The 27315-nt window shown below is 45.0% G+C and overlaps 1 non-coding gene across 1 annotated transcript; it reads right to left on the reverse strand.

The window, feature by feature from the left end:
- Positions 1 to 10620: 10620 nt before the first annotated feature.
- LOC119948389 lies at positions 10621 to 10758 on the reverse strand. The gene has a single exon (XR_005456788.1). It is a non-coding gene; the product is annotated as a small nucleolar RNA SNORA7 (small nucleolar RNA).
- Between the last annotated feature and the right edge of the window lie 16557 nt (positions 10759 to 27315).

Here is a 27315-nt window from a genome sequence, read left to right on the forward strand (position 1 = left end):
CACTTCCTCCCCTCAGAGAGCCCAGGTCCTCTCGGCTCACAGCCTAGGCTGGAAGGCAATGACCACTTTGCCATGGCAGGGGACAGTGCCAACCAATGGCAATTTTCCTCCCAGGGCTGTTCCTACCTACCCTCCACTGGTGCCTCCTGACCCTACGCACACTCTAGCTCCTGCCCTCACTGAGGCAGCTTGGCTGACCTCAAGACAGCCTGGCTGAGGAGGAGACAAGCTGAAGGAAGATGTGGGGGATTCCCTGAAGGACTCCATTCCAAACTGAGAAACTCTCATGAGGCAGATCATGCTGGAAGTTATTGGGGAAGGCCGACAGTCGTGGAGACAGTGTGAATGGGTGTGTGCAGAAGCCTACAGTCAGAACTGCTACAAACAGGTTATGCTGGTTGTGACCACTGCCATTTCAGTTTTTCATACCTGTTTTATTCTGGGGACAATGGTGCTGTTTTCATTTTTCCAGTGATTCTCCATTCCCTATTCCCTCCCCTAAAATAGTTGCCACATGTGGGCAATGTCCGTGTGCAGCAGGGCCACATTTCAGCTCCTGAACCTCCCCACTCCCTCTGATGCTGTGCATGCATGGGCAGCCATCTTAGGTAGGTCTGGTACAGATGCCATTTTAGAATGTCCCAAGCGGCAGCTATCTTGCTAGTGTTGGGCCTGAGGGAATTGCTTATGGTTATTACTGCCTAAAGTTGGGTCTGCACCCTGCCCCTCCTTTTCCTGGGGCCCCAGGATTCAACCGTTATACCCACTTCTTTAATCTCTGCCAGACAGGCTCTTTGTTCCCCATAAGCACATCCAAAGTCTCAAACAGCTCCTGAAAAGAATTCATCAGCCTCTTAGGAGAATTCATCACCTTTGGTACATTAACATTCAAGCATCTATTCTGATTGGGCATCACATGCTTGTTAGATGGAACTGTTAATACAAGAAATTGAGCCTGATTCTCCTCATACCCTGGTGTCATCAAGCCCTTTCTTCAGGTGGCATCTGGGGATTCTATGGTTGGCCTTCCCAGACTGAGCCCCTTCCTTCCTCTCCCCCTCGTCCCCCTCTCCATCCCCCCATCTTACCTCCTTCCCTTCCCCACAGCACCTATATATATGTATATATGGTTGTACATATTTATTACTCTATTTATTTATTTATTTATTTATTTTACTTGTACATTTCTATCCTATTTATTTTATTTTGTTGGTATGTTTGGTTCTGTTCTCTGTCTCCCCCTTTTAGACTGTGAGCCCACTGTTGGGTAGGGACTGTCTCTATTTGTTGCCAATTTGTACTTCCCAAGCGCTTAGTACAGTGCTCTGCACATAGTAAGCGCTCAATAAATACGATTGATTGATTGATTGATTATGGTTCTATGGTTTCTATGTCTTTTAAGCAGATGACTCAGTACAAGTATCCACCGACCGCTCTTCTGTTGTTTCTTCATGGGCTGATTCCTCTCATGGACTTCAAGTCCTGTATTGCCTAGCCAAGATTTTTCCTCAAGGTGGTTTGCTGTGTAGTCAGGAGAAAAAAGCATTCCTTTTCTCTTCTCTCAAGGAAAATGAATGTCTACTGAGGAAATTTGTCTCCCTCTCATTATGCATAACTGTGAAGCTTTTTAGCACACTGAGTGCCTCATTGATGAATGGAGAGTGAAATCAATAATACTCTGTCTTTACCACAGTGATGCAGTTCTTTGAGCCCTCTTATGGGGGGTTACTCCAAGAATTTGCATTTTCAGGATTATACTAGCCACTCAGCTCAGGTCGAATCATGAGTCACAACAAGTTTGCAAGCCACAGAGCTGCTTCCCTCTTTCAGTTCCAGCTCTTTGACCTCTTCTCCATTTCCCAGTGAAAATGGGTCATTTCAAATTTGCTGCCCTAAAAGCCAACTCCCTCATTAGAAATTCTCAACTGTGTATGAAGAGACCCTTCCAACATGAGGAAACCTGGATTATAATCTCACTAGTCTGAAAAATGCCATTTCAGGGGAGATGGTCTCCTAGGGTGAGGTGGGGTAAGATGTCTGAGGTGTGGGGGGGACTTTCTTTTCAATCTAAGGAGGATTCGTGATGAACGATAATGCTACTGAGTTCCAGACACCCCATCCCCACCACCCCCAGAATGGGAGTTCAGACAGAATGTAACATGGATGCCTGGAAAATTTACTTATGACCAACTGACTCTAAAAGCCTTCATGAAAAGCAAGCTTTGCTCTTCTGAGGATGAAGTTCCCTCTCACGGTGGCTGTTCATCCTCTTGATGATCCTGAGAGAGCTGGGTCACTTCCGTGTGACCTACGTGGGGATGGTCAGCGAGGAACACCTGCAAGGCAGAATAGCCCCCTGGTTCGGGCTCCTGCTTCTGGAAGATAACATAGAAGCAAGAGTCTTGGGTCCTTGCTCCATGGAGGAAGTTGATTCTTGCCAGAACTTTTTTATGGCTTTTGTTGAGCATTTACTAGGTTCCAGGCACTGTACTAAGCTCTGGGGTAGATACAAGCTAATCAGGTCGGACACCTGATTCATGTCCCACTTGGGGCTCACAGTCTTAATCCCCATTTTATGGATGAGGCAACCGAGGCACAGAGAAGTTAAGTGACTTGCCCAAAGTCATTCAGCAGGTAATTGGCAGAGCCGGGCCCTTTGACGCTCAGGCCTGTGCAGTTTCCACTAGGCCACACTGCTTCTCATAACCCAGCTGTTTCATGTTGTATCATTTATGTGATGCATATGTAATGGCTAGGGTAACTGGGAAGGAATGACATGGCTATGGTAGGCATAATTGGTTTGGGAAGCCTTGAAATGGAGTGGGATTTTTCATAGAGCTTTGAAGGAATGGGAGGGATATGGATTGGAGAGAGGTGGTGGGACAGGGCATGCTAGGAGCTCAGAAATGTTTGCTGAGGGCTGATCATTTTACCTGGGCAGAGTGGAGAGTATGATCAAGGATGGAGAGGGAGAAGAAAAGGTAGTTGATTATTGGAGTTAGGTAAGCAGGTGGAGGGCTGATGGTCAAGACTTTTAATTTGATATGAGTGTTAGGGAGTTGCTGCGGGTTTAATCCTATAAACCCCTCAGTGATATGGCAGCCTTCAATCAGAGTGTGATAACGCCACATTCCATACTGCTTAATCTCTCTTAATGCAACAATATTGATTTACTATGATTAATGTACTTTATGAGGGGAATGTTGGAGCTGGAATCTAGTTTATACGTTCCCTGATGCAGTTTCCCGAAGGAGGGATGTCTTTAACAATGATCTAGAAGCCCATCTGTTTGCGACATTCCTAACTAGAACTATCTCCAGTCTCAAAATGCTGTGGCTCATTTTCTCCCCTTCCCTAGAACTATTTTTTTCCTTCTTACCGTTTTGATTTTAATTTATTTTTCTTCCCTTTTATTTAGCTTTCACTTGTCCAGTTTTTAAATTTTCTCCTCCCTCTCTCCCATTCTTTTTTCCTTTTCTTCCCCTTCTTCCTCCTCCTCTGCTTTCTTTTTCCTCTCACTCCTAAAGCAAAGCAATTGAAAGGTTGTGATCTTTACCCTGGCTGCCTTCAACCTTGTTGCCATCTAGCTTGCTTCCTTTTCAGGGACTCTTGCAGTGTGCTTGGCAGCCTGATTGATTACTACCAGAAATGATTAATTCATATGTTCCTCCGCACAGCTCTGATCTGCGGTCAAGCCCTGCTGTAGTGTCTTTATTTTTCAGTTCTTCCGTTATTGAAAATCAATACAGAGTCTTAAGTCGAGTGAAGTTCTGCAAAGGCTGCATAGTCCATAAATCAAATCAAAGCAAAATTAAATTAAAAAAGAAAATAGGAATAACTGCCCTGATCTGGGACTGGTTTACACTGATTGACAGAAAGATATCCATGGTCCAAAGCGGTCTCTATGCTCATTTTTCCACACTCAATGGAACACTCTCTGAAAGCAAAGTTGTGTGTGAAGGCGATAGCTATGGAAAAAAGTATATTCAGGTTGTCTAAACAGCTCTCAAAAGGAGACCTTTCACCTGCTTTCAAAATCTACCTTCACTACCTGGGTGTCTAAGCCCCAGCCATCTCACTTTCTCAAAATATTTGTATACACTCTTCTTCCCTCTCTGACTATTGCATTCAATCACTACCTCTCTGATGGCTCCTTCCCCTCTGCCTTCATACATGCTAACATCTTCCTTATGCTTGAAAAACCCTTTTCTGTATCCCACTGAACCCTCTAGCTATCACCCCATCTCCCTGCTCCCTTTCCTATCTAAGATCTTCAACTGGATTATATACATCTGCAGCCTTCACTTCCTCCAATTCTCCAAATCCCTTCTTGACACTCTACAGTCTGGTTTCCACCCACTTCACTGTACGGAGGTTACACACTTTAAGATCACCAATGACCTCCTCATTGCCCAATCTAATGGATAATATTCTATCCTAATCCTTCTTGACCCCTTGTCTGCCTTTGACATAGTAGACCACTCTCTTCTCCTGGAAACACTAACATTGATTGTACCGCCACTGTTATCTCCTGTTTCTTTTCTTACTTCCCTGGCTAATGCTTCTCAGTTTCTTTGGCTGGCTCTTCCTCCACCTTTCATTCCTTAATTACAGCATTCCCATAAAGCCGTTCTAGATCCCTTTCACTTCTCACTTTACACTCACTTCCCTGGGAAACTAATCCACCCCAGCGGCCTTAACTACCACTCCTACATAGGTAATTCCCAAATCTCTCTCTCTAACCTTGACCTCTCATCTGATCTGTAATCCTGCATCTCCTCTTGTCTTCAGGACATGTCCCCCAGCATTTCAAACTTAACATGTCCAAAATCAAGCTTATATTTCTCCCTAAACCCACTCCTCCCACTCCTTCCACCCTTCCTCCTAATTTTCCCATCTCAATCACTAACACCATCACCAATCCTAACCCAGAAACCCTCAGCCTCAGTGTCATCCTCAACTCCTTGCTGTCTTTCAATGCTCACACTCGATCTACTGCCAAATCCTGCCAGTTCTTCCTATCCAACAGCTCTTAAATCAAACCATTCCTCTCAATCCTGGTACAGGCTCAAATCATACTAAGGCTAAGACTATTTCATCAGCCTTCTTATTCATCTCCCTGCCTTCAGCCTCCCCCCTTTCCAATCATGCTGCTGCATAGATCATTTTCTTGAAGTCATTTAGCCCAGATATCTCCACTCCTCAAAACTTCCCATTAGCATCCCCTTTTTCCCCACATCCAATAAAATTTCCTCACAATCTGCTTCAAGGCTCTCCACTATCTGGCTCCACCTTATCAATCCACTTTCTTCACTCACTATTCTCCAACTCAGTCTTCTAGTTCCCCTCAAGCCAACCTTTTACCTGTATCCTGCTTTCAACTCCCCAACCTCCGTCTCCTTGTCCATCCTGTTCTCCCTGCTTGAAACTCCTCCCTCCCAAATCTGACTGATCACAGCTCTCCCCGCATTCATAACCCTCTTATAATCCCATGTCCCCAAACAGGTTTTTCATGAATAATTTTCCAGCACCCTATGTGGTATAAGGCAATAGGAACTAATAATAATAATAATAATAATTGTGGTATTTGTTAAGTACTTACTATGTACCAGGCACTGGGGTAGATACAAGTAAATCGGGTTAGAAACAGTCCCTGTCCCACATGGGGCTCACAATGACAATCCCAATTTTACAGATGAGGTAACTGAGGCACAGAGAAGTGAAGTGACTTGCCTGAGGTCACAAAGCAGACAAGTGGTGGAGTGGTGATTAGAACCCATGACCTTCTGATTCCCAGGACCATGCTCTATCCATTACACCGTTCTGCTTCTCAATGCAAGGAACTGAATAATAATAATAATGATGGCATTTATTAAGCGCTTACTATGTGTAAAGCACTGTTCTAAGCACTGGGAAGGTTACAAGGAGATCAGGTTGTCCCACGGGGGGCTCACAGTCTTAATCCCCACTTTCTAGATGAGGGAACTGAGGCCCACAGAAGTTAAGTGACTTGCCCAAAGTCACACAGCTGACAATTGGCAGAGCTGGGATTCAAACCCATGACCCCTGACTCCAAAGCCTGTGCTCTTTCCACTGAGCCATGCTGCAGTGTCCAAAAACCATCCAGCTAGCAGGAGCCTCCCTGGATCAAAGGGTCCCAGGCTGGGATAATGAATATGACGAAAGGGAAGACTGGGTGTAAAGTGTGTGTGTGTGTGTGTGTGTGTGTGTGTGTGTGTGTGTGTGTGTGTTGGGAGGGGTGGGGGGGATGAGGGAGGAAGCTTAGGTGACTGTTTGGCAGGAGATCGCTTTACCTGTGAAACCTGCATCTTCCTAACCACAAAGCTGGCAAATAAGCCTTACTGAAGCCCATCTGTAACAACTGCCCATCAAATTTAAGTGTTGGGGATTGCCACTGGTCAAAGAGTCCTCCAAGCCTAAACTCTTGTTAACAAAATATCAGTGTGACATGCCAAGAATGTCATGGCCTGTGCCACCTCATCTACCCAACAGGCAATATAGAACCACCTCAGGCGTAGACATCTGATTCAGATATGATTTCCCTTCCAGCCTGCCACATGCCTTCTGAAAACACCCTTCAGTTCTGAAGGTCCCAGATTCCCTCAGCCCAAGAGAGTGTTTCAAATGACTGACCTGGCTCTCACATGGCAGTCTGGGTCTAGCGGCTCTGTTCTCATCACTGTGCTGTTTTTTAAAACCATGTTCCAGCACTGTGCCATGAGAAACTACGGGAGGGAGCCCAAGAGTTAGGGCAATCTGACAAGAGACACAATTTTCACAATCACTGCTACCACAGTAGCAACAGGAGTCAAGCAGAATGTAACGGAGAGGCTGCTGAGTTTCTCAAAAATGAACCAAGGCACTAAATACGGGATGCTTTGGGAACAGGAAAAAGGTCACATTTCACTTTTCCTAACTGAACATTCAAAACCTAAAATGAGTGAGTCATAAGCTTGTTCCTGAACTACATTCTAATTCTTTAGACCATCCACCAAACCGGGATTCTCTGGGCTTTGCTTTGGGTTCTAGCCACACGTCTCTGCATTTCTTTTTCATCTCTGATGGAAATGTCTCATCTTCTCTTTCACAGTAAACTGTTTCAAGTCTTCACCTTGGGATTTTTTTTCTCTACTCCATCTACTTTTTCCCCGAGGGATTCCTAATTGGTAGTTCTTCTCCAGATGACTCCCTCTCAACAACATAAGTATTGACTTGAGTCTTAAATATCTCTCTCCCTTACTCTCCCAGTATTTACTTATCTGCCTTAACAATGACAGCTCTTGACTTCTTCATAACGTTTTTATTTTTTAATGATTAAATCACCAAAGTCACTTCCCCATAGCCTTCTGCGTTTTTTAAAAAAAGTCTTCTTTCCCCCTTGAATTTAATTTTTATGTCGTTTATTTTTTATTGGTATTCATAAGACAAATTCTCCTTGTGCCCAGGTCCCTCCCTGGTAGTACTTAGGTGTTCTGGGCGATGAGTGGGGATGAAGTAGTGAGTACAATTGCTGCCATAGGTTAAAAGCCAGGGGACTTAGGTGTTTCAAGGGGGAGCTTTGAAAAATGTATAAAATAATCCGAATTAGCCCCAAAGAAAACATTTTAAAACAATGTTCTCAAGCCAAGTCCAAGTGTTAGATAAATATAGTGAAGTCTGGTGTTAGGTCTACCTCACTGAGGACTAGATGGAATTGGGGTATCCCCTCCCCAGACCACTGAAGTGAGAATTACTGAAGGCTGGGCTGATAGGCAAGAGGGATTTCCGCTGGAGTGGTGGAGGGCTGGCTAAACAGTTGTTGTTGTCTAATGCTGTCGAGTCATGTCCTACCCATAGTTACGCCATGGACACATCTCTCCCAGAAAGCCCCACCTCCATCTGCAATCGTTCCCGTACTGTATCCATCAAGTTTTCTTGGTAAAAATATGGAAGCGGTTTACAATTGCTTCCTTCCATGAAGTAAGCCTGAGTCTCCACCCTCACCTCACTCCCATGCCGCTGCTGCCAGCACAGGTGAGTTTTGACTTGTAGCAGATTGCCTTCCAACCACTAGCCACTGACCAAGCTAGTAATGGAATGGGAATGCTTCTGCTTGACTCTCCCTCCCGTAGTCGAGATAGTAGAGTACTGGAAACTCTCCAGGTGCGACCCTGAAAGCTGGGCTAGACAGTAGTGGAATGGAACAGTTGGACCACTGCAGAACCTAAGTGGGTGGCAGTGGGTAGCGGACACGCTCATTTCATTTCTCCCACTCCTGACTTCTTGTTCACTTCCTCCTTCCTTCCTGGAACTCCATCTCCCTTAATGTCCAGCCACCTATTAACAAAGTCACAGGGCTGAGAAAGGGTCATATCCTTTACTCTCCTTTGTCCACCTTCAGGGTAGTTTGGAATATTCTGAGAGGGCCACAGCTCTACTGGAAATGCCAGCAGAAACAATTTCTCTGGTGTGTGTGTGTGTGTGTGTTTGTGTGTGCGTGTGTAGTGGAGGCCGGGCAGGAACTGTGTATATGACCATTAATCCCATCTACTTGTTTCTTTCTCTGTGCCTCTTACATCTGCTCTCTTCTTTGCAGCTGCTAGGGCCTTTCTAGGCTCTATCCCAAAGGGTTTCTGGTGCCGCAGGACTACTCCAAGCCAGTAACCCTAGGGAGAAGGGCCCTAGAACTACCACCAGAAGCAGCAGCAGCAGCAGCAGCACTGGGGACAGGACAGAACTTCTGGCCAGAGTGAAGAAGCAGCAGCAAGGGAGAGCCGGATTTGCTTCCTGTCCCCGTGCTTTCTGCTGGCGTTGCCACCTGGGCTGCAGCAACAGGTTCCACCTGTAGCACAGGTCACTAGAGTGGCAGCAGAAGCAGGGCTATCACGGCCACAGAGCCCTTTCTGCCCTTCATCCTCCTCTGCTGCTGTCACATTCCTAGTGGCTAGCCTCAAATCCTAAGGTTATTTCCCTTTGCCGCCCTGGGCTGCTTCCTGCAGACTATGTAGGAAATTATTTGAGGAGGTGAGGTCAGAATCAGAGAACAAGGAAAGGCAAGGACAGAACAGGTGAGAGAAAGAGATAGAAAGAAATAGGTACAGGCAAGAGGAATAGACACATACACACACACATACACAGAGTGACTCAAACTTAGTACTCACCAGATAAATTGACATGTAGAACAGCCAAGTGTCCCAATGAGACAGAGTTCCAAAACTCCCTCTCTGCAGCTATTCCACAGACCAGTTCCCTGTCCTGTTCCTTCAGCACAGACATCCCTGGAGAGCAATGGGCAGAGTTGTCAGGCTTGGGCAGAAAGTGGCTGAGGGGAAGGTCGGGCCTACTACCTCACTGGGATACCGTGCCTGTCTCTCTTCCTGCCCAGTTCTCTCTATCTCTGTCTTCCTTCTCTGTCTCCCTTTCCCGACTTTTGCTTTCCCCAAATGTCAAACCACCGTCCCTGTCCTTACCGAAACCCTGTCTCTTGAAGCCTTTATCCCTTGTCCTGCGTTGTTTTTTGGCAAACACTCTCATCAGAGTTATGGTGAGCCCGTTGTTGGGTAGGGACCGTCTCTATATGTTGCTGACTTGTACTTCCCAAGCGCTTAGTACAGTGCTCTGCACAGAGTAAGCGCTCAATAAATACGATTGAATGAATGAATGAATGAATGGTCACTTTCAAAGACTACCCTCCACTCAATACACACACATGCAGTCTTCCTATCCCTACCCATTGTCTCTTCATAGAGCTGCTGCCTGTATGAACACACCCCTGTGAGGGCATCCCCTTTATTGATCCCTTTACTTCCTTTCTCCCCTTCCTATTCTCTAAACTGTAAGCTCCTTTGAGGCAGTGACCATGTCTACGAACTCCGTTGAACTGCACTCTCCCAAGCACTTAGTACAGTACTCTGCACACGGTAAATGCTCAGTAAACACCATTGATCAATCGATTGATTATCCTTTCACACACACTTCCTCAACCTCAATCAAGCCATAGTATTCAAAAGGATTTTTAGATGGGGAAAAAAGGCAGAGTGGACAGTGGCTATCAAACAGACCCACTCCTGGATCAAGCTGCTGTTTCTGATCATTGTGCATGAGGGGTCCTATAGCAACAAGGTGGACTACTTGTACTCAGTAAGCCAGGTAAAGTCCCTGTTTGTGGCCTGTGGAGAGTCCATCAGAGGAAGCAGAGTAAGGGATAGGGATCCAGAAATGGTGCGGCTCCCCAAACCCCTTCTGGAAAACTAAGCATTTTTAGTTTTGGCAGCCCCCACTGATGACTTGATAAAATCTGAATCCAACCCTGCATGGGCAGTTCTCACCGGAATTGGATATGAATCGTGAAAGGCTAACTAGATTTCAATTTAGGTCAGTCTCACATCCTCCATTGTCTTGTCTTATGCCGTCGAGTCATCTTCGACCACAGCAACGCCATGGACACATCTCTCCCAGAATGCCCCACCTCCATCTGCAATAGTTCTGGTAGCGTATCCATAGAGTTTTCTTGGTGAAAATGTGGAAATGGCTTACCACTGCCTCCTTCCATGCAGTAAACTTGAGTCTTTGCCCTTGATTCTCTCCCATGCCGCTGCTGCCCAGCACAGGTGAGTTTTGACTTGTAGCAGATTGCCTTCCACTCGCTAGCCACTGCCCAAGCTAGGAATGGAATGGGTTGGCCTCTGCCTGACTCTCCCTCCCGTAGTCAAGACTGATAGAGTACTGGGAACTCTCCAGGTGTGACACTGAAACGGGATATCCTCCATTATTTTGCAATAAATTGGGACTGCATTTCATGAACTGATGAACACTAAGCACCCCCACTAGATTTGTAAGCACCTAGAGGGCAGGGATCATGTCTACTAAATCTTTTGTATTCTCTCAAGCTTGTGGTACGGTGCACTGCCCATAATAAGCACTCAGTAAATACGGTTGATTGATTAACATATTGATGATGGTTATAATATAATATTGATGAAACAGGATAATAGCCTTTGAGGTTGAAGAGGTTTTTAGGGTTGTGAGACTTGTGGGCTTGTTTTTTTATCAGTTAAAGCATAATTATCCTAATGTTGAATTTTTCTTTTCTCACCACCTAGGTGGATTTGCACTCATGCATTTGAAAAATACCCTGAGGAAATTCAAGCTCAACGGCCAGAAGAATGTTTTCTACCTTATTATAATTTTGACATGTAAACAGCTTTGACACAATCAACGATAGTATGATGGCTGAAGCTAAGCCCGGGGCCAATGAGCTGAGCCTCTCTTGGGGAGGCTGGAATGCCTCCCCCGGGCCTGGAATGCCCTCCCAATTCCCATCCGCCAAGCTAGCTCTCTTCCTCCCTTCAAGGCCCTACTGAGAGCTCATCTCCTCCAGGAGGCCTTCCCAGACTGAGCCCCTTCCTTCCTCTCCCCCTCGTCCCCCTCTCCATCCCCCTCATCTTACCTCCTTCCCTTCCCCACAGCACCTGTATATATGTATATATGTTTGTACATATTTATTACTCTATTTATTTATTTTACTTGTACCTATCTATTCTATTTATTTTATTTTGTTAGTATGTTTGGTTTTGTTCTCTGTCTCCCCCTTCTAGACTGTGAGCCCACTGTTGGGTAGGGACTGTCTCTATATGTTGCCAGCTTGTACTTCCCAAGCACTTAGTACAGTGCTCTGCACACAGTAAGCGCTCAATAAATACGATTGATGATGATGATGATTGAGGAACAGGCCTGTATGTCTCGGGTATCAGTCCTCACTGACGAGAACAAGGCAATGCTTTATCTGGAACTTCAGAAGCCAGAGGTGGTTCTCTTAGTAGTCGCTCCTTGTTGATTCATCCTCCTCAGAATTCCAAACATATGAATCTTGATGCCAACTCCATAGGCAAGGGACTCCGAGTGTCTTTGTGCTTTACAGTTTTATTTGGTTTTCAGGGCATTAAACTGGGGATGAGGAGGCCATTTTTATTTTCATTTTGATTACAGGGCTAAGCTTGGAGTGCGGCATTGGGGGATAAGATTTTTGAAGGGAGTGGGGAAGGAAAGAGAAGAAAGGAAGGAAGGTAGGAGGCTGTGGCCTGGAAGTCAGAGAACCTGGGTTCTAATCCTGTGTCCACCACCCTTATTTGCTGTGTGATTTTGGGCAAGTCATTTAACTTCTCTGTGCCTCAGTTCCCTTGTCCCCCTCACTTTCCCATCACTAAAGATGAGACCACCATCCTTCCTGTCTCACAAGTCTGTAACCTTGGCGTTATACTTGACTCCTCTCTCTCATTCCCACCTTTACAACATTGCTAAAATCCATTCCTCTCCATCCAAACTGCTACCCCATCAATACAGTAACTCATCCTCTCCCACCTGAATTACTGCATCAGCCTCATTGCTGACCTCCCCACCTCCTGTCTCTCCCCACTCCAGTCCAAACTACACTCTGCTGCCCAGATCATTTTTCTACAGAAACGTTTAGGACATATTTCCCTACTCCTCGAGAAACTCCAGTGGTTGTCCATCCACCTCCACATCAAACCAAAGCTCCTCAACATTGGTTTCAAAGCATTCAATCACCTTGCCCCCTCCTACCTCACCTCACTACTCTCCTACTACAACCCTACCAACACACTTTGTTCCTCTAATGCTAACCTTCTCACTGTACCTCGATCTCATCTATCTCAATGCTGATCCATCGCCCCCATCCTGCTTCTGGCCTGGAACCCCCTCCCTCCTCAAATCTGACAGACAATTACTCCTTCAATTACTCCTACAATTACGCCTTCAAAGCCTTATTGAAGGCACATCTCTTCCAAGAGGCCTTCCCTGACTTCCTCTTATCCCACTCTGTTCTGCTTCATCCGAACTTGCTCCCTTTATTCATCTCCCCTCCCAGCCCAACAGCACTTTTGTACATATTTGTAATTTATTTATTTATATTAAGGTTTGTTTTCCCCTATAAACTGTAAGTTCACTGTGAGCAGGTAATGTGTATGTTTATTGTTATGTTCTACTCTCCCACACAATTAGTACACTGCTCAGCACACAGTAAGTGCTCAATAAATATGATTGAATGAATGAATGGAGGTTCTTGAGGAGTTCATTCATTCATTCAATCGTATTTACTGAGTGCTTACTGTGTGCAGAGCACACATATAGAGATGGTCCCTACCCAACAGCGGGCTCACAGGTGTGTGGAAACATGGCCCGAATGGTTTGAAGCGTGTCTAACCACACCGGAAACTCCATCGATATCATAAAGGGGCTCTCTTGGTGTGACCTGAAATCTGGTCACATTAGAGGTTGGTTCCTTGAGAACAATAATTCAAATAACTAAGTGGTTACTAAAGAAACAGCCGTGGCCATGAAGGCAGGACAGGTATATCAAAGCAGTTGGAGTAAAAGGGCAATTCTTTTATTTTGGAAGGTTTTAGTACAGTTTTGCCTGGAGACCGTGTGAGAGATGAGATGATGCCTTCAGGTTCCTTCCAGTGGTGAATGTTAGTTCAAAAGATTGTACTTTCCAAGCGCTTAGTACCGTGATCTTCACATAGTACGTGCTCAATAAATATGATTGAATGAATGAATGAAAAGATTAGAAATGCAGAAATTAAAAAAAACCTGACAATATTCAAAACTAATTTGATTGCATTTAACTGAACCAAAAGAAAAAAAATTACTGGCACATTAGAAACTGGTGCTTTTAACCGTAAATCACATCCGTGTGTGTGAGTGTGGCTGAAAGAAACAATAGATACGCCTGGCCATGCTATTTGCACTTCCGAATAAATCCTTTCTGCTTTGTTATGGGACCCCAAGATTCTAGGGTTCGCTAGTCATAGCTCTCTTGTGAGATAGTTTTGAATTTGGTCAGCAGGAAAAGTTGAAGGTGTCTTTTCTAGAATTTTTCTAGCAACACATCCCTAAATAGGGCTGCTCAGACACCTAGGGCACTGTCCTGCGCTGCTGCTGTCACATCGTGGATCAGACGATCAATATCCTGAGTGGCTTATTTGCACGGAGCTCTTGTTTGGAGTAAGAGGAAGGGGAAACCTACTATCAGTAGGACGTATGGCCTTGATTTGCTTTCTCTTTTTTCTAGTGGTGATGATTTGTGTAGAGCCATCCCATTAACCAGTCCCTTGTGACCGGCAGCAGGCATGGCAAGATGGTGAATCTAGTTTAGTTTGTGATCTTGGAACCAAATTTCTCCATGACCCCATTGCAGCAGCAGATACTGCTGTGCCTTCATCCACTTTTTATGCTGTTGTGTACAGTGACAGAGTCGGAAGACATGTTCCCTATGCACAATGAGCTTAAAGTTTAGAGGGGGAGAAAGACAATGCTATAAATAAGTAAATCAATTGCAGATATGTACAAAAGTACTGTGAGAGCTGAGGGAGGGGTGGATAAAGGATGCAAATCCAAGTGCAAGGGTGATGTAGAAGGGAGTAGGAGAAGGGGAAATTTAATCAGGGAAGGCTTCTTGAGGAGATGTGCCTCCAATAAATCTTTAAAGGTGGGGGGAGCGGTCGTCCACTGGATATGAAGAGGAAGACATTCCACTTTCCCTTTGTGGGGGCGTTCATTTATTACAAATTAATACACTTGTAAATTCTGGATGGAGTGATTGATCTTGTCTTATGCTGTCGAGTCGTCTCCAACCCATAGTGACACCATTCATTCATTCATTCATTCAATCGTATTTATTAAGCGCTTACTGTGTGCAGAGCACTGTACTAAGCGCTTGGGACGTACAAGTCGGCAACATATAGAGACGGTCCCTACCCAACAGTGGGATCTCTCCCAGAACTCCCACCCTCCATCTGCAATTGTTCCGATAGCGCGTCCATAGAGTTTTCTTGGTAAAAATATGGAAGTGCTTTACCATTGCCGCCTTCCGCGCAGTTAATTTGAGTCTCCACCCTTGACTCTCTCCTATGTTGCTGCTGCCCAGCACAGGGGAGTCTTGACTTGTAGCAGATTGCCTTCCACTTGTTAGCCACTGGCCAAGCTAGGAATGGATTGGATATGCCTCTGCTTGATTCTCCCTCCCATAGTTGAGACTGGTAGAGTACTGGAAACTCACCAAGTGCGCCCCTGAGAGGGTGGAGTGAGTGGTAGGAGCGAAACAAACAAGGCACAGTGAGTAGGTTAGCTTGAGAGGACCCAAAGGTGTGAGTTGGGGTGTAGTAGGAGAGGAGAGCGGATAAGAAGGAGCTGATCAAGTGCCTTGAAGTACATGATGTTAGAGAAGCAGCATGGCTCAATGGAAAGGGCACGGGCTTGGGAGTCAGAGGTCATGGGTTCAAATCCCGCTTCTGCCAATTGTCAGCTGTGTGACCTTGGGCAAGTCACTTAACTTCTCTGAGCCCCAGTTACCTCATCTGTAAAATGGGGATTAAGACTGTGAGCCCCCCGTGGGACAACCTGATCACCTTGTATCCTCCCCAGCACTTAGAAAAAGGCTTGGCACATAGTAAGCGCTTAACAAATACCATCATTATTATTATGATGCTCTCATCCTGTTGGGTAGCTAGAGAGCTCGGGCAAGACGGAGAGGAGTCTTTCTTTCCCGAGTAAGATTGTCCCCCCAGTAAACTCTTAATATCATTAGAATCTCTGCATTAGGAGAGACAAACCATTTGCCTTAATTATGAGAAAGGCTCAGAAATTACTATATTGCATACAATTGTGTCCTACTCCTAGGGCTTTGGGACTCTTGCTTCTAATCTGATGGATAGCCCCATCACTATGTTGCTGGCTACGGCAAATGCAGAAGCAATTCTTCATAATCAGTAAATGACTGAGCCTTCATAAGGCAAAACGTGCTGCACCTGTTGCCTTCATTACACCACACAGCAGGGATATTGCTGTATCTGCCGTATCTTTGCAACCCTGTTAGAAGAAAGGGCTGTCTGCCCACCGGTCCCATTAAAGGCTAAATGAGAATAAAAGGCTACAGCTCGATCCAAATTTTCATCAGCTCTTTAACTGATGCATAAAATGGCAGTTGCACATCTGCTTACTTCCAGCTGGGAAAGGCTATGCCATAGAGATGTGCCACCTGGATAATACATTTCCTGGACAGCCTCACTGTCCATTTTGGATCAGCAGAGGGGCCCCAGGATCCCTAGATTTCATTTGAAAACAAACAGCTCTGAAGACTGGTTGCCATTCTGGTCTCAGTTCCTGCCGCAACCCGGGGAAGATCCAGGTTATACCAGCCTTGCGGGCCTTTCATTCATTCATTCATTCAATCATATTTATTGAGCGCTTACTGTGTGCAGAGCACTGTACTAAGCGCTTGGGAAGTACAAGTTGGCAAAATATAGAGACGGCCCCTACCCAACAGTGGGCTCACAGGTTAGAAGAACTGCCTTCTGTCTAGAAGAACTGCAAGGGCCTTGCCTATCCTCCTTTTCCACCTCTCTTAAGGGGAGGAATTAGTGCTTGCTCCCAGGTCTGACGAATGAAGAATTTGTATTGACTCTGTTTTCCAGCAAACGTTTAAGAGCAGGCTCATCATCATCATCAATCGTATTTATTGAGCGCTTACTGTGTGCAGAGCACTGTACTAAGCGCTTGGGAACTACAAGTTGGCAACATATAGAGACAGTCCCTACCCAACAGTGGGCTCACAGTCTAAAAGGCTCCCCAGTTTGCCCCATGCCTTGAGGAAATCCCAGCCATAGCTGCTGGATACCCTCAAGAGAGAGCATGAGGTTCCAACCTGTGGCTCAGAACTCTGGAATTACCAGTCTCTGAGTCAGTTAGAGAAGCCCCAACACACACCACTCTGGGTTTGCAAGAATGTCCTGTTATTTTGTGGGGAATGAGAAGTTTGAATTAAACCTGTAATTCAATCACTGTGCCAGCATGGAACAAACTTAAAATCAATTTGCAAAGTGCGATGATGTCTGCTTGTCCCCTCTGGAAACATTGGTATTGCCAGATACATTTATCCTGGCACCAAAAATCAGTCTGCCTCGGGCAGAATGAGTAAAGCCTGCAATTTTTTTTCTATCAGAAAACCTCTTGTTCCCAGAAAGTCTGTACTTCAAAACTCACTCAAATGCAGCCATTTTCATCCGTCTTTGGTCCTCCAATCTCAAGTGACCACGCTGAAACCAGAAGCTACTTCAAGTTCAAACACACCTGGCTGTCATTTTGACAAACAGCCCACGTTGGGAGCCTCAGAGCTGATGCATTTGATTGGAATGCTGAAGTGTTGCATGCTTCGTAGCACAAAGTCATTGATGAGCATCTCTGACTCTCACCTTAAATCTTGACTTCTCTCTAACTATAAAGCCAGAGGTGCTCTGCTGGCTACCCTTCAAATACACCCTAGAGTGATCCTGATGAAGAGAGAGAGGAAGAAATTCAAGGGTCAGAACAGCAGCATCCATTACCAAATCTAGAGGATATGAGACCATCTTGACTGAACAAAGGGTTAGTTATCATCTAAAAATGATTATTATTCCAATAACAATACGGGAATATGGAGCTGAGGGCGCTGTGTTGAACTATTTTGCAAAACTAAACATACAAACCAAGGAACATCAACTTTGGTTCTGTACAAGACCCCTGACAAAAACACATGGCTTGGAATTAAACTCTCCTGATTTCACTCACTTCGAGTTCTTTTGTCAGTCTCAGGTCTCTGCACTGATTGTTATCAATCAATCATATTTACTGAGCACCTTCTGTGTGCAGCACTGTTCTAAGGGCTTGGGAGAGTACAATGTAACAGAGTTGGTAGATATGTCTTTAGGGCATGTTTGGACTTTGCTCTGGCAGAATGGAAAGAACCTGAATGATCCTAGAACAGTCACGTAGACAGCACTTGCCTACTCATTGGAGGAAGTGAAAAAAGTGTCCTATCTCCTGGGAGAGATTACAAACTGGCACCTCACCTGATTCACCCATTATAATATAAGAAAATATACAGCCAATATATATATACAGCAATATATAAGAAATATACAGCAGCCCCTGGCTGCTGAGAGCTCACATCAATGTCCCCAGCTTCGAGAGAGAACCAGATGAAGAGGTCAGAGTGGGAAAAGAGAAGAAATTATGTCATCATGGATGCTTGCAGCCACCTCTGCTAGATCTAGGAATATGGAGGAATGATAGAAAAAAGAATGGGCTAATTAAAAAATCTAGCTTTAAGACTGTCAGAGCTTCCTTGTGTGCAGATTCCAACCCCATTGGGCAAAATGAAAGAAAAATTGCCTCCAAGGTGCATAACTGATTGGCCTGGGTAGCATCAGCGCACCTCCTGTTGTTATTGTGGGCAGGGATTGTCACTCTTTATTGCTGTAGTGTACTTCCCCAAGTACTTAGCACAGTGCTCTGCACACAGTAAGTGCTTAAATATGATTGAATGGATGAATGAATGAATGAACCTCGGGTCCATTCCTATATGCATATTTGCCACCTTCGGCCGTGCCTTTTTTAGAACCCATTCTAGGCAACCTGATGCCCAGCTGGACACGAAGATTATTAAATTGGTAATAGGGAAAGGAAAGATATGTGAGGAACCAGGAAATTTACGTAGAGGGGGAAGAGAGCTCAGGACTCCACTGTGGGAGCAAAAATGATATTTTTGTTCCCCAACCAGTTGGCTAATGGTAGGGGTGCTTGGAGGAGGAAAGATAGGCTGAGGAAAACTTCATTAGAATAACCAGGATAAGTTTAAGGCTGTGGCAAACCCTAGGCAGTGGAAGCCCTGGGGGCCTCAAGCTAAAGTTTGGCTTTTCTCCTCCCCATTACCTAATGGAAGCATATGCATCTATCACTTCATGGTATTTTGGGGGTTGTCCATTGGACCACTGGAAGCCTTTCTGGTGGCCCTGGACATTTTGGCCCAGGGCTTTTACCCAGTATTTAATGCGTCTCTGCCTTCCCACTTGGAGCCTGTCTCTATGCTCAAAGTCAACCTGACTCCTGTGTGCAAGTAATAATATCTTCAGATAATTCCATTGACTGAAAGGGATGATTTTGTGGTATTTCTTATTACCTGATTGATTCTAAAGTGAAGACCAGAATTTGATTTAAGGTCCTTAGTTAGAAACAGTGTGATTCTAAAATGACAATCTGTAAAAAAAACTATCTCTGAGTTTCCTAAATCATTGGGGATGACAAAAAACTACTGACTGTGCTCATTCCATGGAGGAGTGCTAGTATACAGGGAAGGGTGACATGATATTTATGAAGTCTTTGTGGAGTGAATGAAGCCCCAGGATTCTCTTGAGCTACTTTGAACCCCCACCTCCACTTAAACCATCACTAAATATTTAAGGGTTCTCCCTATGGAATGTCAAGTGAATTCAGGTATCATGATGCTCTAAAGTTCCACTACTACATAGTTCCTGGAGGCACTGCTTATGCTGGTGACCCAATCTGAAGCCCAGAAAATCTAAATTCTAATACTGGGTTCACTACATTTCTAAAAGGAGGAAGTCGAAGTCCTAGCAGGTATTTCTAAAAGGAGGAAGTCGAAGTCCTAGCAGGTTAAGGCTACAGGAAACCCCCCAAAATGGACCTGTTTCTGGGTAAGGCATGGTTTGGAGGTTGATCGAAAAGGGCAGAGAGCCAGGAAGGAGGGGAAGAAAAAGAACAGAGGGGCATATTGGAGGGAGGGAGGGAGAGGGAGAGGGAGAGGGAGAGGGAGAGAGAGAGAGGGGGGGGGGGAGAGAACTACAGCAGAGTCGCTGGGACATCTGGGCTGGCTCTGGAAGCTGCAGTGGTTCCTTGAAAGATTATTGTCATTTTGAACTCCACCCCATATATCTGTGGAAGTCGTACAAGATAAGTGAATAAGCAGCAGCAGCAGCAGTGTCTCTCTGTCTCGCCCATTGTCTATGTGGTTTAAACTACATTAATTACAAGCCTAGAGACAAGGGGAAGGAGCCAGAGAAGAGGGAGATGGGACATCCCAGTGGGCCCTGCTCCTACCCTTCCTGGGGGCTGGAAGTTATGGAGCACTGCCCAGGTCAGTGGCAACAGTCACGACCACCCCCGAGGAGCCAGGATGCAGCACTATGAGGCTTGCAGGGTTTGGGGTGGGGGAGGTTCTACAGCAAATAAAAATCACTGGCCTGAAAACTCTTCTCACCAGCTGTAATGACAAGCAGCAATGGGAGAGAAAAATTGTATGTGACAGGAGGATGTTCCAATCAATCAATCAGATCCTGTCTGCAGGAAGAAAATCAGAGGACATAACTCATTAGTGGGCTGTAAATCAACCCCTTCAACTGGGAAGAGGAAGACAGATATGGGTGTCCGGGAACACCTGTGATCCAAAGAAAAGTACCTTAGACAATTTGCATCCATATCATATACCCATTACAGCCACCCAGCTAACCTGGGGTCTAGAGTTTGCCTAGTTTGGGACCCATGGAGCTGGGTCTCATTAAACAGTCACGATGTCAGGACTGCCTGACCTCAGCGAGGACCTAGGTGGTCCGAAGACCACAGCTAGGACCACCTCCCTCTATCTTCCCTTCAGTCCTCTCCTGCCCTGTGAATGGTGGGAGACCTGTGCTGATGATCACATCTCTCTCATGTGATCTTTCCCACAGGCTGAGATAAGCTCCATCCCAGCTAACCATTTTTCTTTTTCCTTTAGATCTTTAGGAACGTGAACTTTCAGGACTGTCTCGCCTAAATGTGGACATCCGGTCACCTCACTTGGGTGAGTGTCAATTTTGAAATCTGTAATTATCCCATCTAACATGGTTGTTGTAAGGAGCATGATTATAAGGCCTTTCGGATATTAACATTTTGGCACCCACTATAGCAGCATTTATGTTCTGATACTATATTTTAGTAGTTATAATGAATTCTGTCTCATTTTAATCACTTAATTAAAAACATGATCTTCCAAACGTGATTCCCAGTTGTGATAGTGATATCCCTAATGTGATGACATAACTAACAGTATCTAAGGTACTTTGGACTAGCCTTCTGCTCAGCCTCTAGAAAGTCTGTTTGCCCACATTATCAAGTTTTATTTTACTTGCTTTTAAGCAATCATAAAGTATTTTAAATTGAACCTAAAGTCCTTCAACTGCTTCTAGGAGTCCCGATCTGATATTGTTGATTAATATTTGGAAGCAACCATGAAATGAAATGGCAACACTCATTGTCCAAATAAATGCACTTGAACTGAAACAGAATTTGACTACTTACTACTTTGACTTCTATCTTCTACCACTTCCTCTCCGATGACTCCCTTCCCTCTGTCTTGAAACACGCTCATGCCTCCTCTATTCTAAAAAAAACCCTATGGATCCCACTGCCCCTATGGATCCCACTGCCCCTACTAGTTATTTTCCCATTTTCTAGAGCCTATTCCCATCCAAACTCCTTGGACAAGTTCTATACACCCACAGCCAGCTCCCTTCTTGACATGCTACAATCCAGTTTCTGTCCTCTTCACTCCCCAGAGACTGCTCTCTCCAGGGTTATCACTGACCTCCTAATTGTCAAATCTAATGGGCCCTACTATATCCTAATCCTTCTCAAATTTTCTGCTTTCTTCGACACTGTGGACACTCCCTTTTCCTGGAAACACCAACAGCGGCTTCCCTGGAACAGTTTTCTCTTGGCCCTCATCTTACCTATTTGACTTCTCCTTAGTCTCTTTTGCAGGTTCTTCCTCTGCCTCCCATCTGCAGGTTTTCCTCAAGGCTCCGTTCTAAGTCCCCTTCTCTTCTCACTTTACCCTCAGTTTCTTGGGCACTCAGCTCCTCAAACGGCTCTAATTACTGTCTCTAGGCAGATGATTCCCAAATTACTTCTCTCCTCTGCAATTTTACATTTCTTCCTGCCTCCAGTACATCTCTACATCCCACCAGCACCTCAAACTCAACATATCCAAAACTGAACTCCTCATCTTCCCTTGAAAATCCTCTCTTTCCCCTACCTTTCCTACCACAGTTGACAGTATTACCATTCTCTCCAACTCTGAAGGGTAGGGACTATCTCTATGTGTTGCCAATTTGTACTTCCCAAGCGCTTAGTACAGTGCTCTGCACATAGTAAGCGCTCAATAAATACGATTGATGATGATGATGATGATGAAGCCCTCAACTTTGTCATTCCCCTACATCTGGCTGTGTCACCTATCTTGTCTTCCACCAACAGTGAAACATGTTTTGGACTTCGCTCATTATAGCCAATCCAATGCTTCTATTAATACAAAAGAAAAGATGAACTACCACCACTTCTCTGAAGGAAAATGATAAGGAAGAAACAGGAAGGAGAAGGTGGACAGACTCTCAGCATTAATAGAAAGGAAAGTTGAAAGAACTCAATGAATGATCCTACACTTTTACTGTGCATTTCATGTGGTATGCAAATTTAGTGTATTCAGGCAACAACTCGAGAAGGCAGTCTGCATCATCTTGTCCACTTTGGTATTATTTGTATCCGACTGTCCCATACAAGACCTTACCTGATGCCTGAGACTTGCAGTGCTTTGATTGGAGCTCTGGGGGACTTCCTTGCATTATACATTTCTGGAAATTTCTTGGCTCTCCTGATTGAACAGAGCCAAAGCCAGAGTCTACAGTAAGACCCAACTGTTCCATCAGACCTCCTCTCAACTACCTTACTCCTTTAATTAATGGAAGCATGCACCTCTCATTAATTAAAAATCATTATTTTGCAAATGAAGAAACTTAGACGTTCAAGGCCCTGCAGATAGTCAGTGGCACACTAAATTGAAATTTCTGGGGTCCCTGATCTAGATAGACTGGCATTGAGTTGTCAGTCCATTTCCTTCCTCCCTCCTACAGCTGAACTGGGTCACATGACTCAGGCCCTTTGACTCCCCAGTGTCTTGGCCTTAGGGTAATTACAAATGACCGAATAGGTCTGAAAACACCATCAGAGTTATTAATAAGGGAAAAATCCAGGGGAGAGTAAAGTCAGATTCAGTTTCAGAGTTTCCCTAGTCTAAACGTCAACTTTCCATCCAGTGACTTCCCGCTTGTGTCTGATGATAGCAGTTTCTCATGGGGCCAGGTCGTTCCAAAACTAATGCTCACACAGGAGGTAGGAGGTCACCTATTTAATCCGGGCTGTCTCTCAAAGGGAAAACTCATTAACATAAGTGTTAATCAACGAATCAAAAATACTGAGCACCTGCTGTCTGCAGAGCCCTGTCTGCAGAGACTCTTTCTAAAGAGTACAGAAGAGTGCGTAGAAAAGAGAAGACATGACCTCTTCTTTCAAGGAGCACTCTATGGGAGAACCAGACACCTCAACAAATTGCAGCTGCCTGAATAATAATAATGATAATAATAGTGGCATTTATTAAGTGCTTACAATGTGCAAAGCACTGTTCTAAGCGCTGGAGAGGATACAAGGTGATCAGGTTGTCCCATGTGGGGCTCACAGTCTTCTTCCCCATTTTACAGATGAGAGAACTGAGGCCCAGAGAAGTTAAGTGACTTGCCCAAAGTCACACAGCTGACAAGTGGCGGGGCTGGGATTTGAACCCATGACCTCTGACTCCCAAGCCCGGGCTTTTACCATTGAGCCACGCTGCTTCTCACCGCTGTAGCCAAAGCAGATCAAAAGAGAGATTAATGAGAAGGAGGAGGGCGTTCCTAAACTAGAGAAGAAGCACAGCTATTTTAGGTTAGTGTTTTATTTTAATGGTATTTGGTATCTGTTAAACACTATGTGCCAGGCACTGTACTAAGTGCTGGGGTAGATACAAGTTAATCAGGTTGGTCGCAGTCCCTGTCACACATGGGGCTCACAGTCTTAATCCCCATTTTACAGATGAGGTAACTGAGGACAGAGAATTTAAGTGACTTGCCCAAGGTCACACAGCAGACAAACGGCAGAGCCAGGATTAGAACCCAGGTCCTGCTGACCCCCAGTCCGAATCTCTATCCATTAGGCCAAGCTGCTTCTCAATCATTAATACTGATTAGTTGCCAATTTGTACTTCCCAAGCGCTTAGTACAGTGCTCTGCACATAGTAAGCGCTCAATAAATACGATTGATGATTAGTTGGAGTTTAGAGATTTTGGGGAAAAGATGTAAGAGAAGACTTCCTCCATTTGGGGGTTCAGAGGGTGAGATCCAGGAAGCGAGGCTCCTTCTACAGAGTGGGCTGCTAGTTCTCCGTGAAGGACACGGGACAGTGTGGAGAAACAAAACTGGAACTTTGGCAAATGAGGAAAAACCTCCAGTGTTATTACAGGGAAGCAAGAGGTTCGGGAGGAAGAGAAGCTACCCCCTTCTGGGAAAAGCTCGAGCTTCAAGGAAAGAAGTTTCAAAGCAGGCATTTGGTTTAATGTTCTGTTGCTCAAATAGGGTTGTTGTGTGGGGATCACTTCCATGTAATCAATCAATCAATCAATTGTATTTACTGAGCGCTTACTATGTGCAGAGCAAATAGTTGAGGATGGGAGGTCATTTAGGTCCTGCGGACTGGAAGGGCCCTTGAACTACCACGCTCCAGTCCCTGGGCATGCAACGCTACAACTCTTGTAAAATCAACCACTTGGGCTGTCCACCCTTGAACCAGAGAACACAATCTAGGTCATCGTGTGAGGCAGTCTGCAAGCTGCCCATTAGGTAGTCTAGAAAGTCTACGTCAACTTCAGCCTCCCAGAAAAACATGCCCAAATGGGGGCATCACAAAACAGTTTTTGATTTCTTCACCAGCACTTGAAATAAGGCACTGTATTTTAAAGCTTTTCTTATTTGTTGTGAGTCTGTTTCTCCTTCGGAATAGGCCGAATAGACATATAGTTTTTGTTGACGTTGGCAGGCACTTCAGAGAACACGGTAATGATGATATTATTTTAGCAGAGGGTGGAATGCAGAATACAGTTGTTCCGCTGCCAGCTCGAAGCTCCGAGGCACTCTTAAAATAAACATCTCTCTTTCAGCTCCTTTATGCACCTGCCTTTGGCCATGTGAATCCAGCCTTCCTAGGCTGTGAAAGCTGCAAAACAGAAGGCAGATTCCAAAGCTGACTGGAACTTCACCCACTGGTAGCAGAGCAAAGTCAAAGGAGTGCTTTTCTTAAAACCTTGAGGAGAATTGGTTGAGTAATTTAGTCCCTTGGGGTTGGACCCTCCATCAGTGATGTTTGCTGGGTTTCAAACCCCACATTCTGTATCTTCCAAGGAAAAATGAAAAAGTAGAATTCTGCCACGCTCACCGATAAATCTGGCTCCTAATTTACTACTCAGGAAAAGTGGATTTTTCTTGGCCTAATTATGTCGATCGCTAGTCCACCCAGCACAGATTTAACAGGTTCAACCCTCCACCTCTCTTGGCCTGGGAAGAAAAAAATGTAGTAAACAGACTTGGAGCCGAATTGAGTAATGAAATAAAATACAGATGTAAATATCCTGGTTAAACAACACAGGGTAGATCAGAATTCTGCACCTGGTGCTAGGATATCTATCCCAAGCCCCCAGGGAGCTCAAAGGGCCCAGTCTGCCTACAGACAAGGCATAACCCTCTTAGAAAATGCTTTTCTTCCTCTCCTGGCTAATCTCCCTGAGACAACTGCAGGTTGGGTGGAAGCTACTGGTCTTAATTCAAGAGGCTAAGGTAAAACTCCAACCACAAAAGTGAAGACTCCATCTAGAGTGAAATATTCCCCACACCTATTCCCTTAACTGTTCTGTCTATTGATTGCTGCTGTATTTCTGGCTTTGGTAGTTGCTAAAATCCTTTAGGAAAGAGAAAGAAAATGGATGAATATATTCTTTTGCCCAGTAAATAAAGAGTGGGGGGATTGTTATTCTGGGGCTCCTGGCTATATTGTTATTAATGATTGTTTATAGTTGAATAATTTACACCAACACCTCTCCTCCCTTTATCTTTAGAGAAGCAGCATGGCTCAGTGGAAAGGGCACGGGCTTGGGAGTCAGGGGTCATTCATTCATTCAATCGTATTTATTGAGCGCTTACTGTGTGCAGAGCACTGTACTAAGCGCTTTGGAAGTGCAAGTTGGCAACATATAGAGACAGTCCCTACCCTGCAGCGGGCTCACAGTCTAGAAGGGGGAGACAGACAACAAAACAAAACATACTAGCAAAATAAAATAAATAGAATAGTAAATATGTACAAGTAAAATACAGTAATAAATCTGTACAAACATATATACAGGTGATGTGGGGAGGGGAAGGAGGTAGGGTGGGGGGAATGGGGAGGAGGAGGAGGTAGCTCAATCTGGGAAGGCCTCCTGGAGGAGGTGAGCTCTCAGTAGGGCTTTGAAGGGAGGCTTTGAAGGAAGGTCATGGGTTCTAATCCCGGCTCCACCACTTGTCAGCTGTGCGACTTTGGGCAAGTCACTTAACTTCTCTGAGCCTGTTACCTCATCTGGAAAATGGAGATTAAGACTGTGAGCCCCATGTGGGACAACCTGATCACCATGTATCACCCCAGCGCTTAGAACAGTACTTCGCACATAGTAAGCGCTTAACAAATGCCATCATTATTACTATTATTAGACTGTGATTCCCTTGTTTACTGTTTCCTTGCACATAGTACAGTGCACACAGTGGATGCCTAATTAATGCCATGACTATTTTATTTCGTGCTAGGCCTCTCCCTCGCAAAAATCCCTCCACCGTCTCCTCCTTTTAACCATTTTCCTTATAACAGGACTTGGAGCTATATCTCCAGGTTCTATGTGTGTTTCCATCAACAGCACCTCGTTTTAAAGCTATTGGGTTTATTTAGCCAAGAGAAGATAAAGTGGCAAGGTTGTTACGGAGGGAGGATAAAGGAATCCTCCCCTCTCAAGGCCTTTTTCATCAGCGTAAGCTCTCATTTCTCTGGGGAGACTAGGTGTGGTTAGGGCTGTCTTTGGATGTCAACCTTTCTTAGAACCCTGATGTCCTGCTGACTTTTCTCTAAGTTGTTAAAGCAAGGAAAAGCAGCAAGGAGGTCTACCAACCTCCCCCAGCCTCCCAACCCGTTGAGCTCACGAACAGAACTACTGTTGCCTGCTTTGCTGTCTGAACTTTGGGTTGGCTCAACGAACAGGGCCTTCAGAAGTGCCCCGGGAGTTAGGATAGCATCCTGCATTCAGCTCAGGTTCTGGACCTCCCTTGAGCAGACCATCAATAAGACAAGAGGAACACATTTTTTCTTGCAGTGCTCAGAATTCCCTGGGCCCTTCAATGGGTGGCTGTGCCTAAAAATAGCTGTAAACAATTGGGGACTGCTCCTGGCTCCTAAAGAGTGGTAATGTATTGCACGCCTTGGGGAATCATATAGGGTCACAAGATCACTGGAATAGAAAGGAACTTGAAGGAGAGTCTCATCTC

Source organism: Tachyglossus aculeatus, chromosome X4, assembly GCF_015852505.1.
Source record: "Tachyglossus aculeatus isolate mTacAcu1 chromosome X4, mTacAcu1.pri, whole genome shotgun sequence".
Classification (NCBI taxonomy): Eukaryota; Metazoa; Chordata; class Mammalia; order Monotremata; family Tachyglossidae; genus Tachyglossus; species Tachyglossus aculeatus.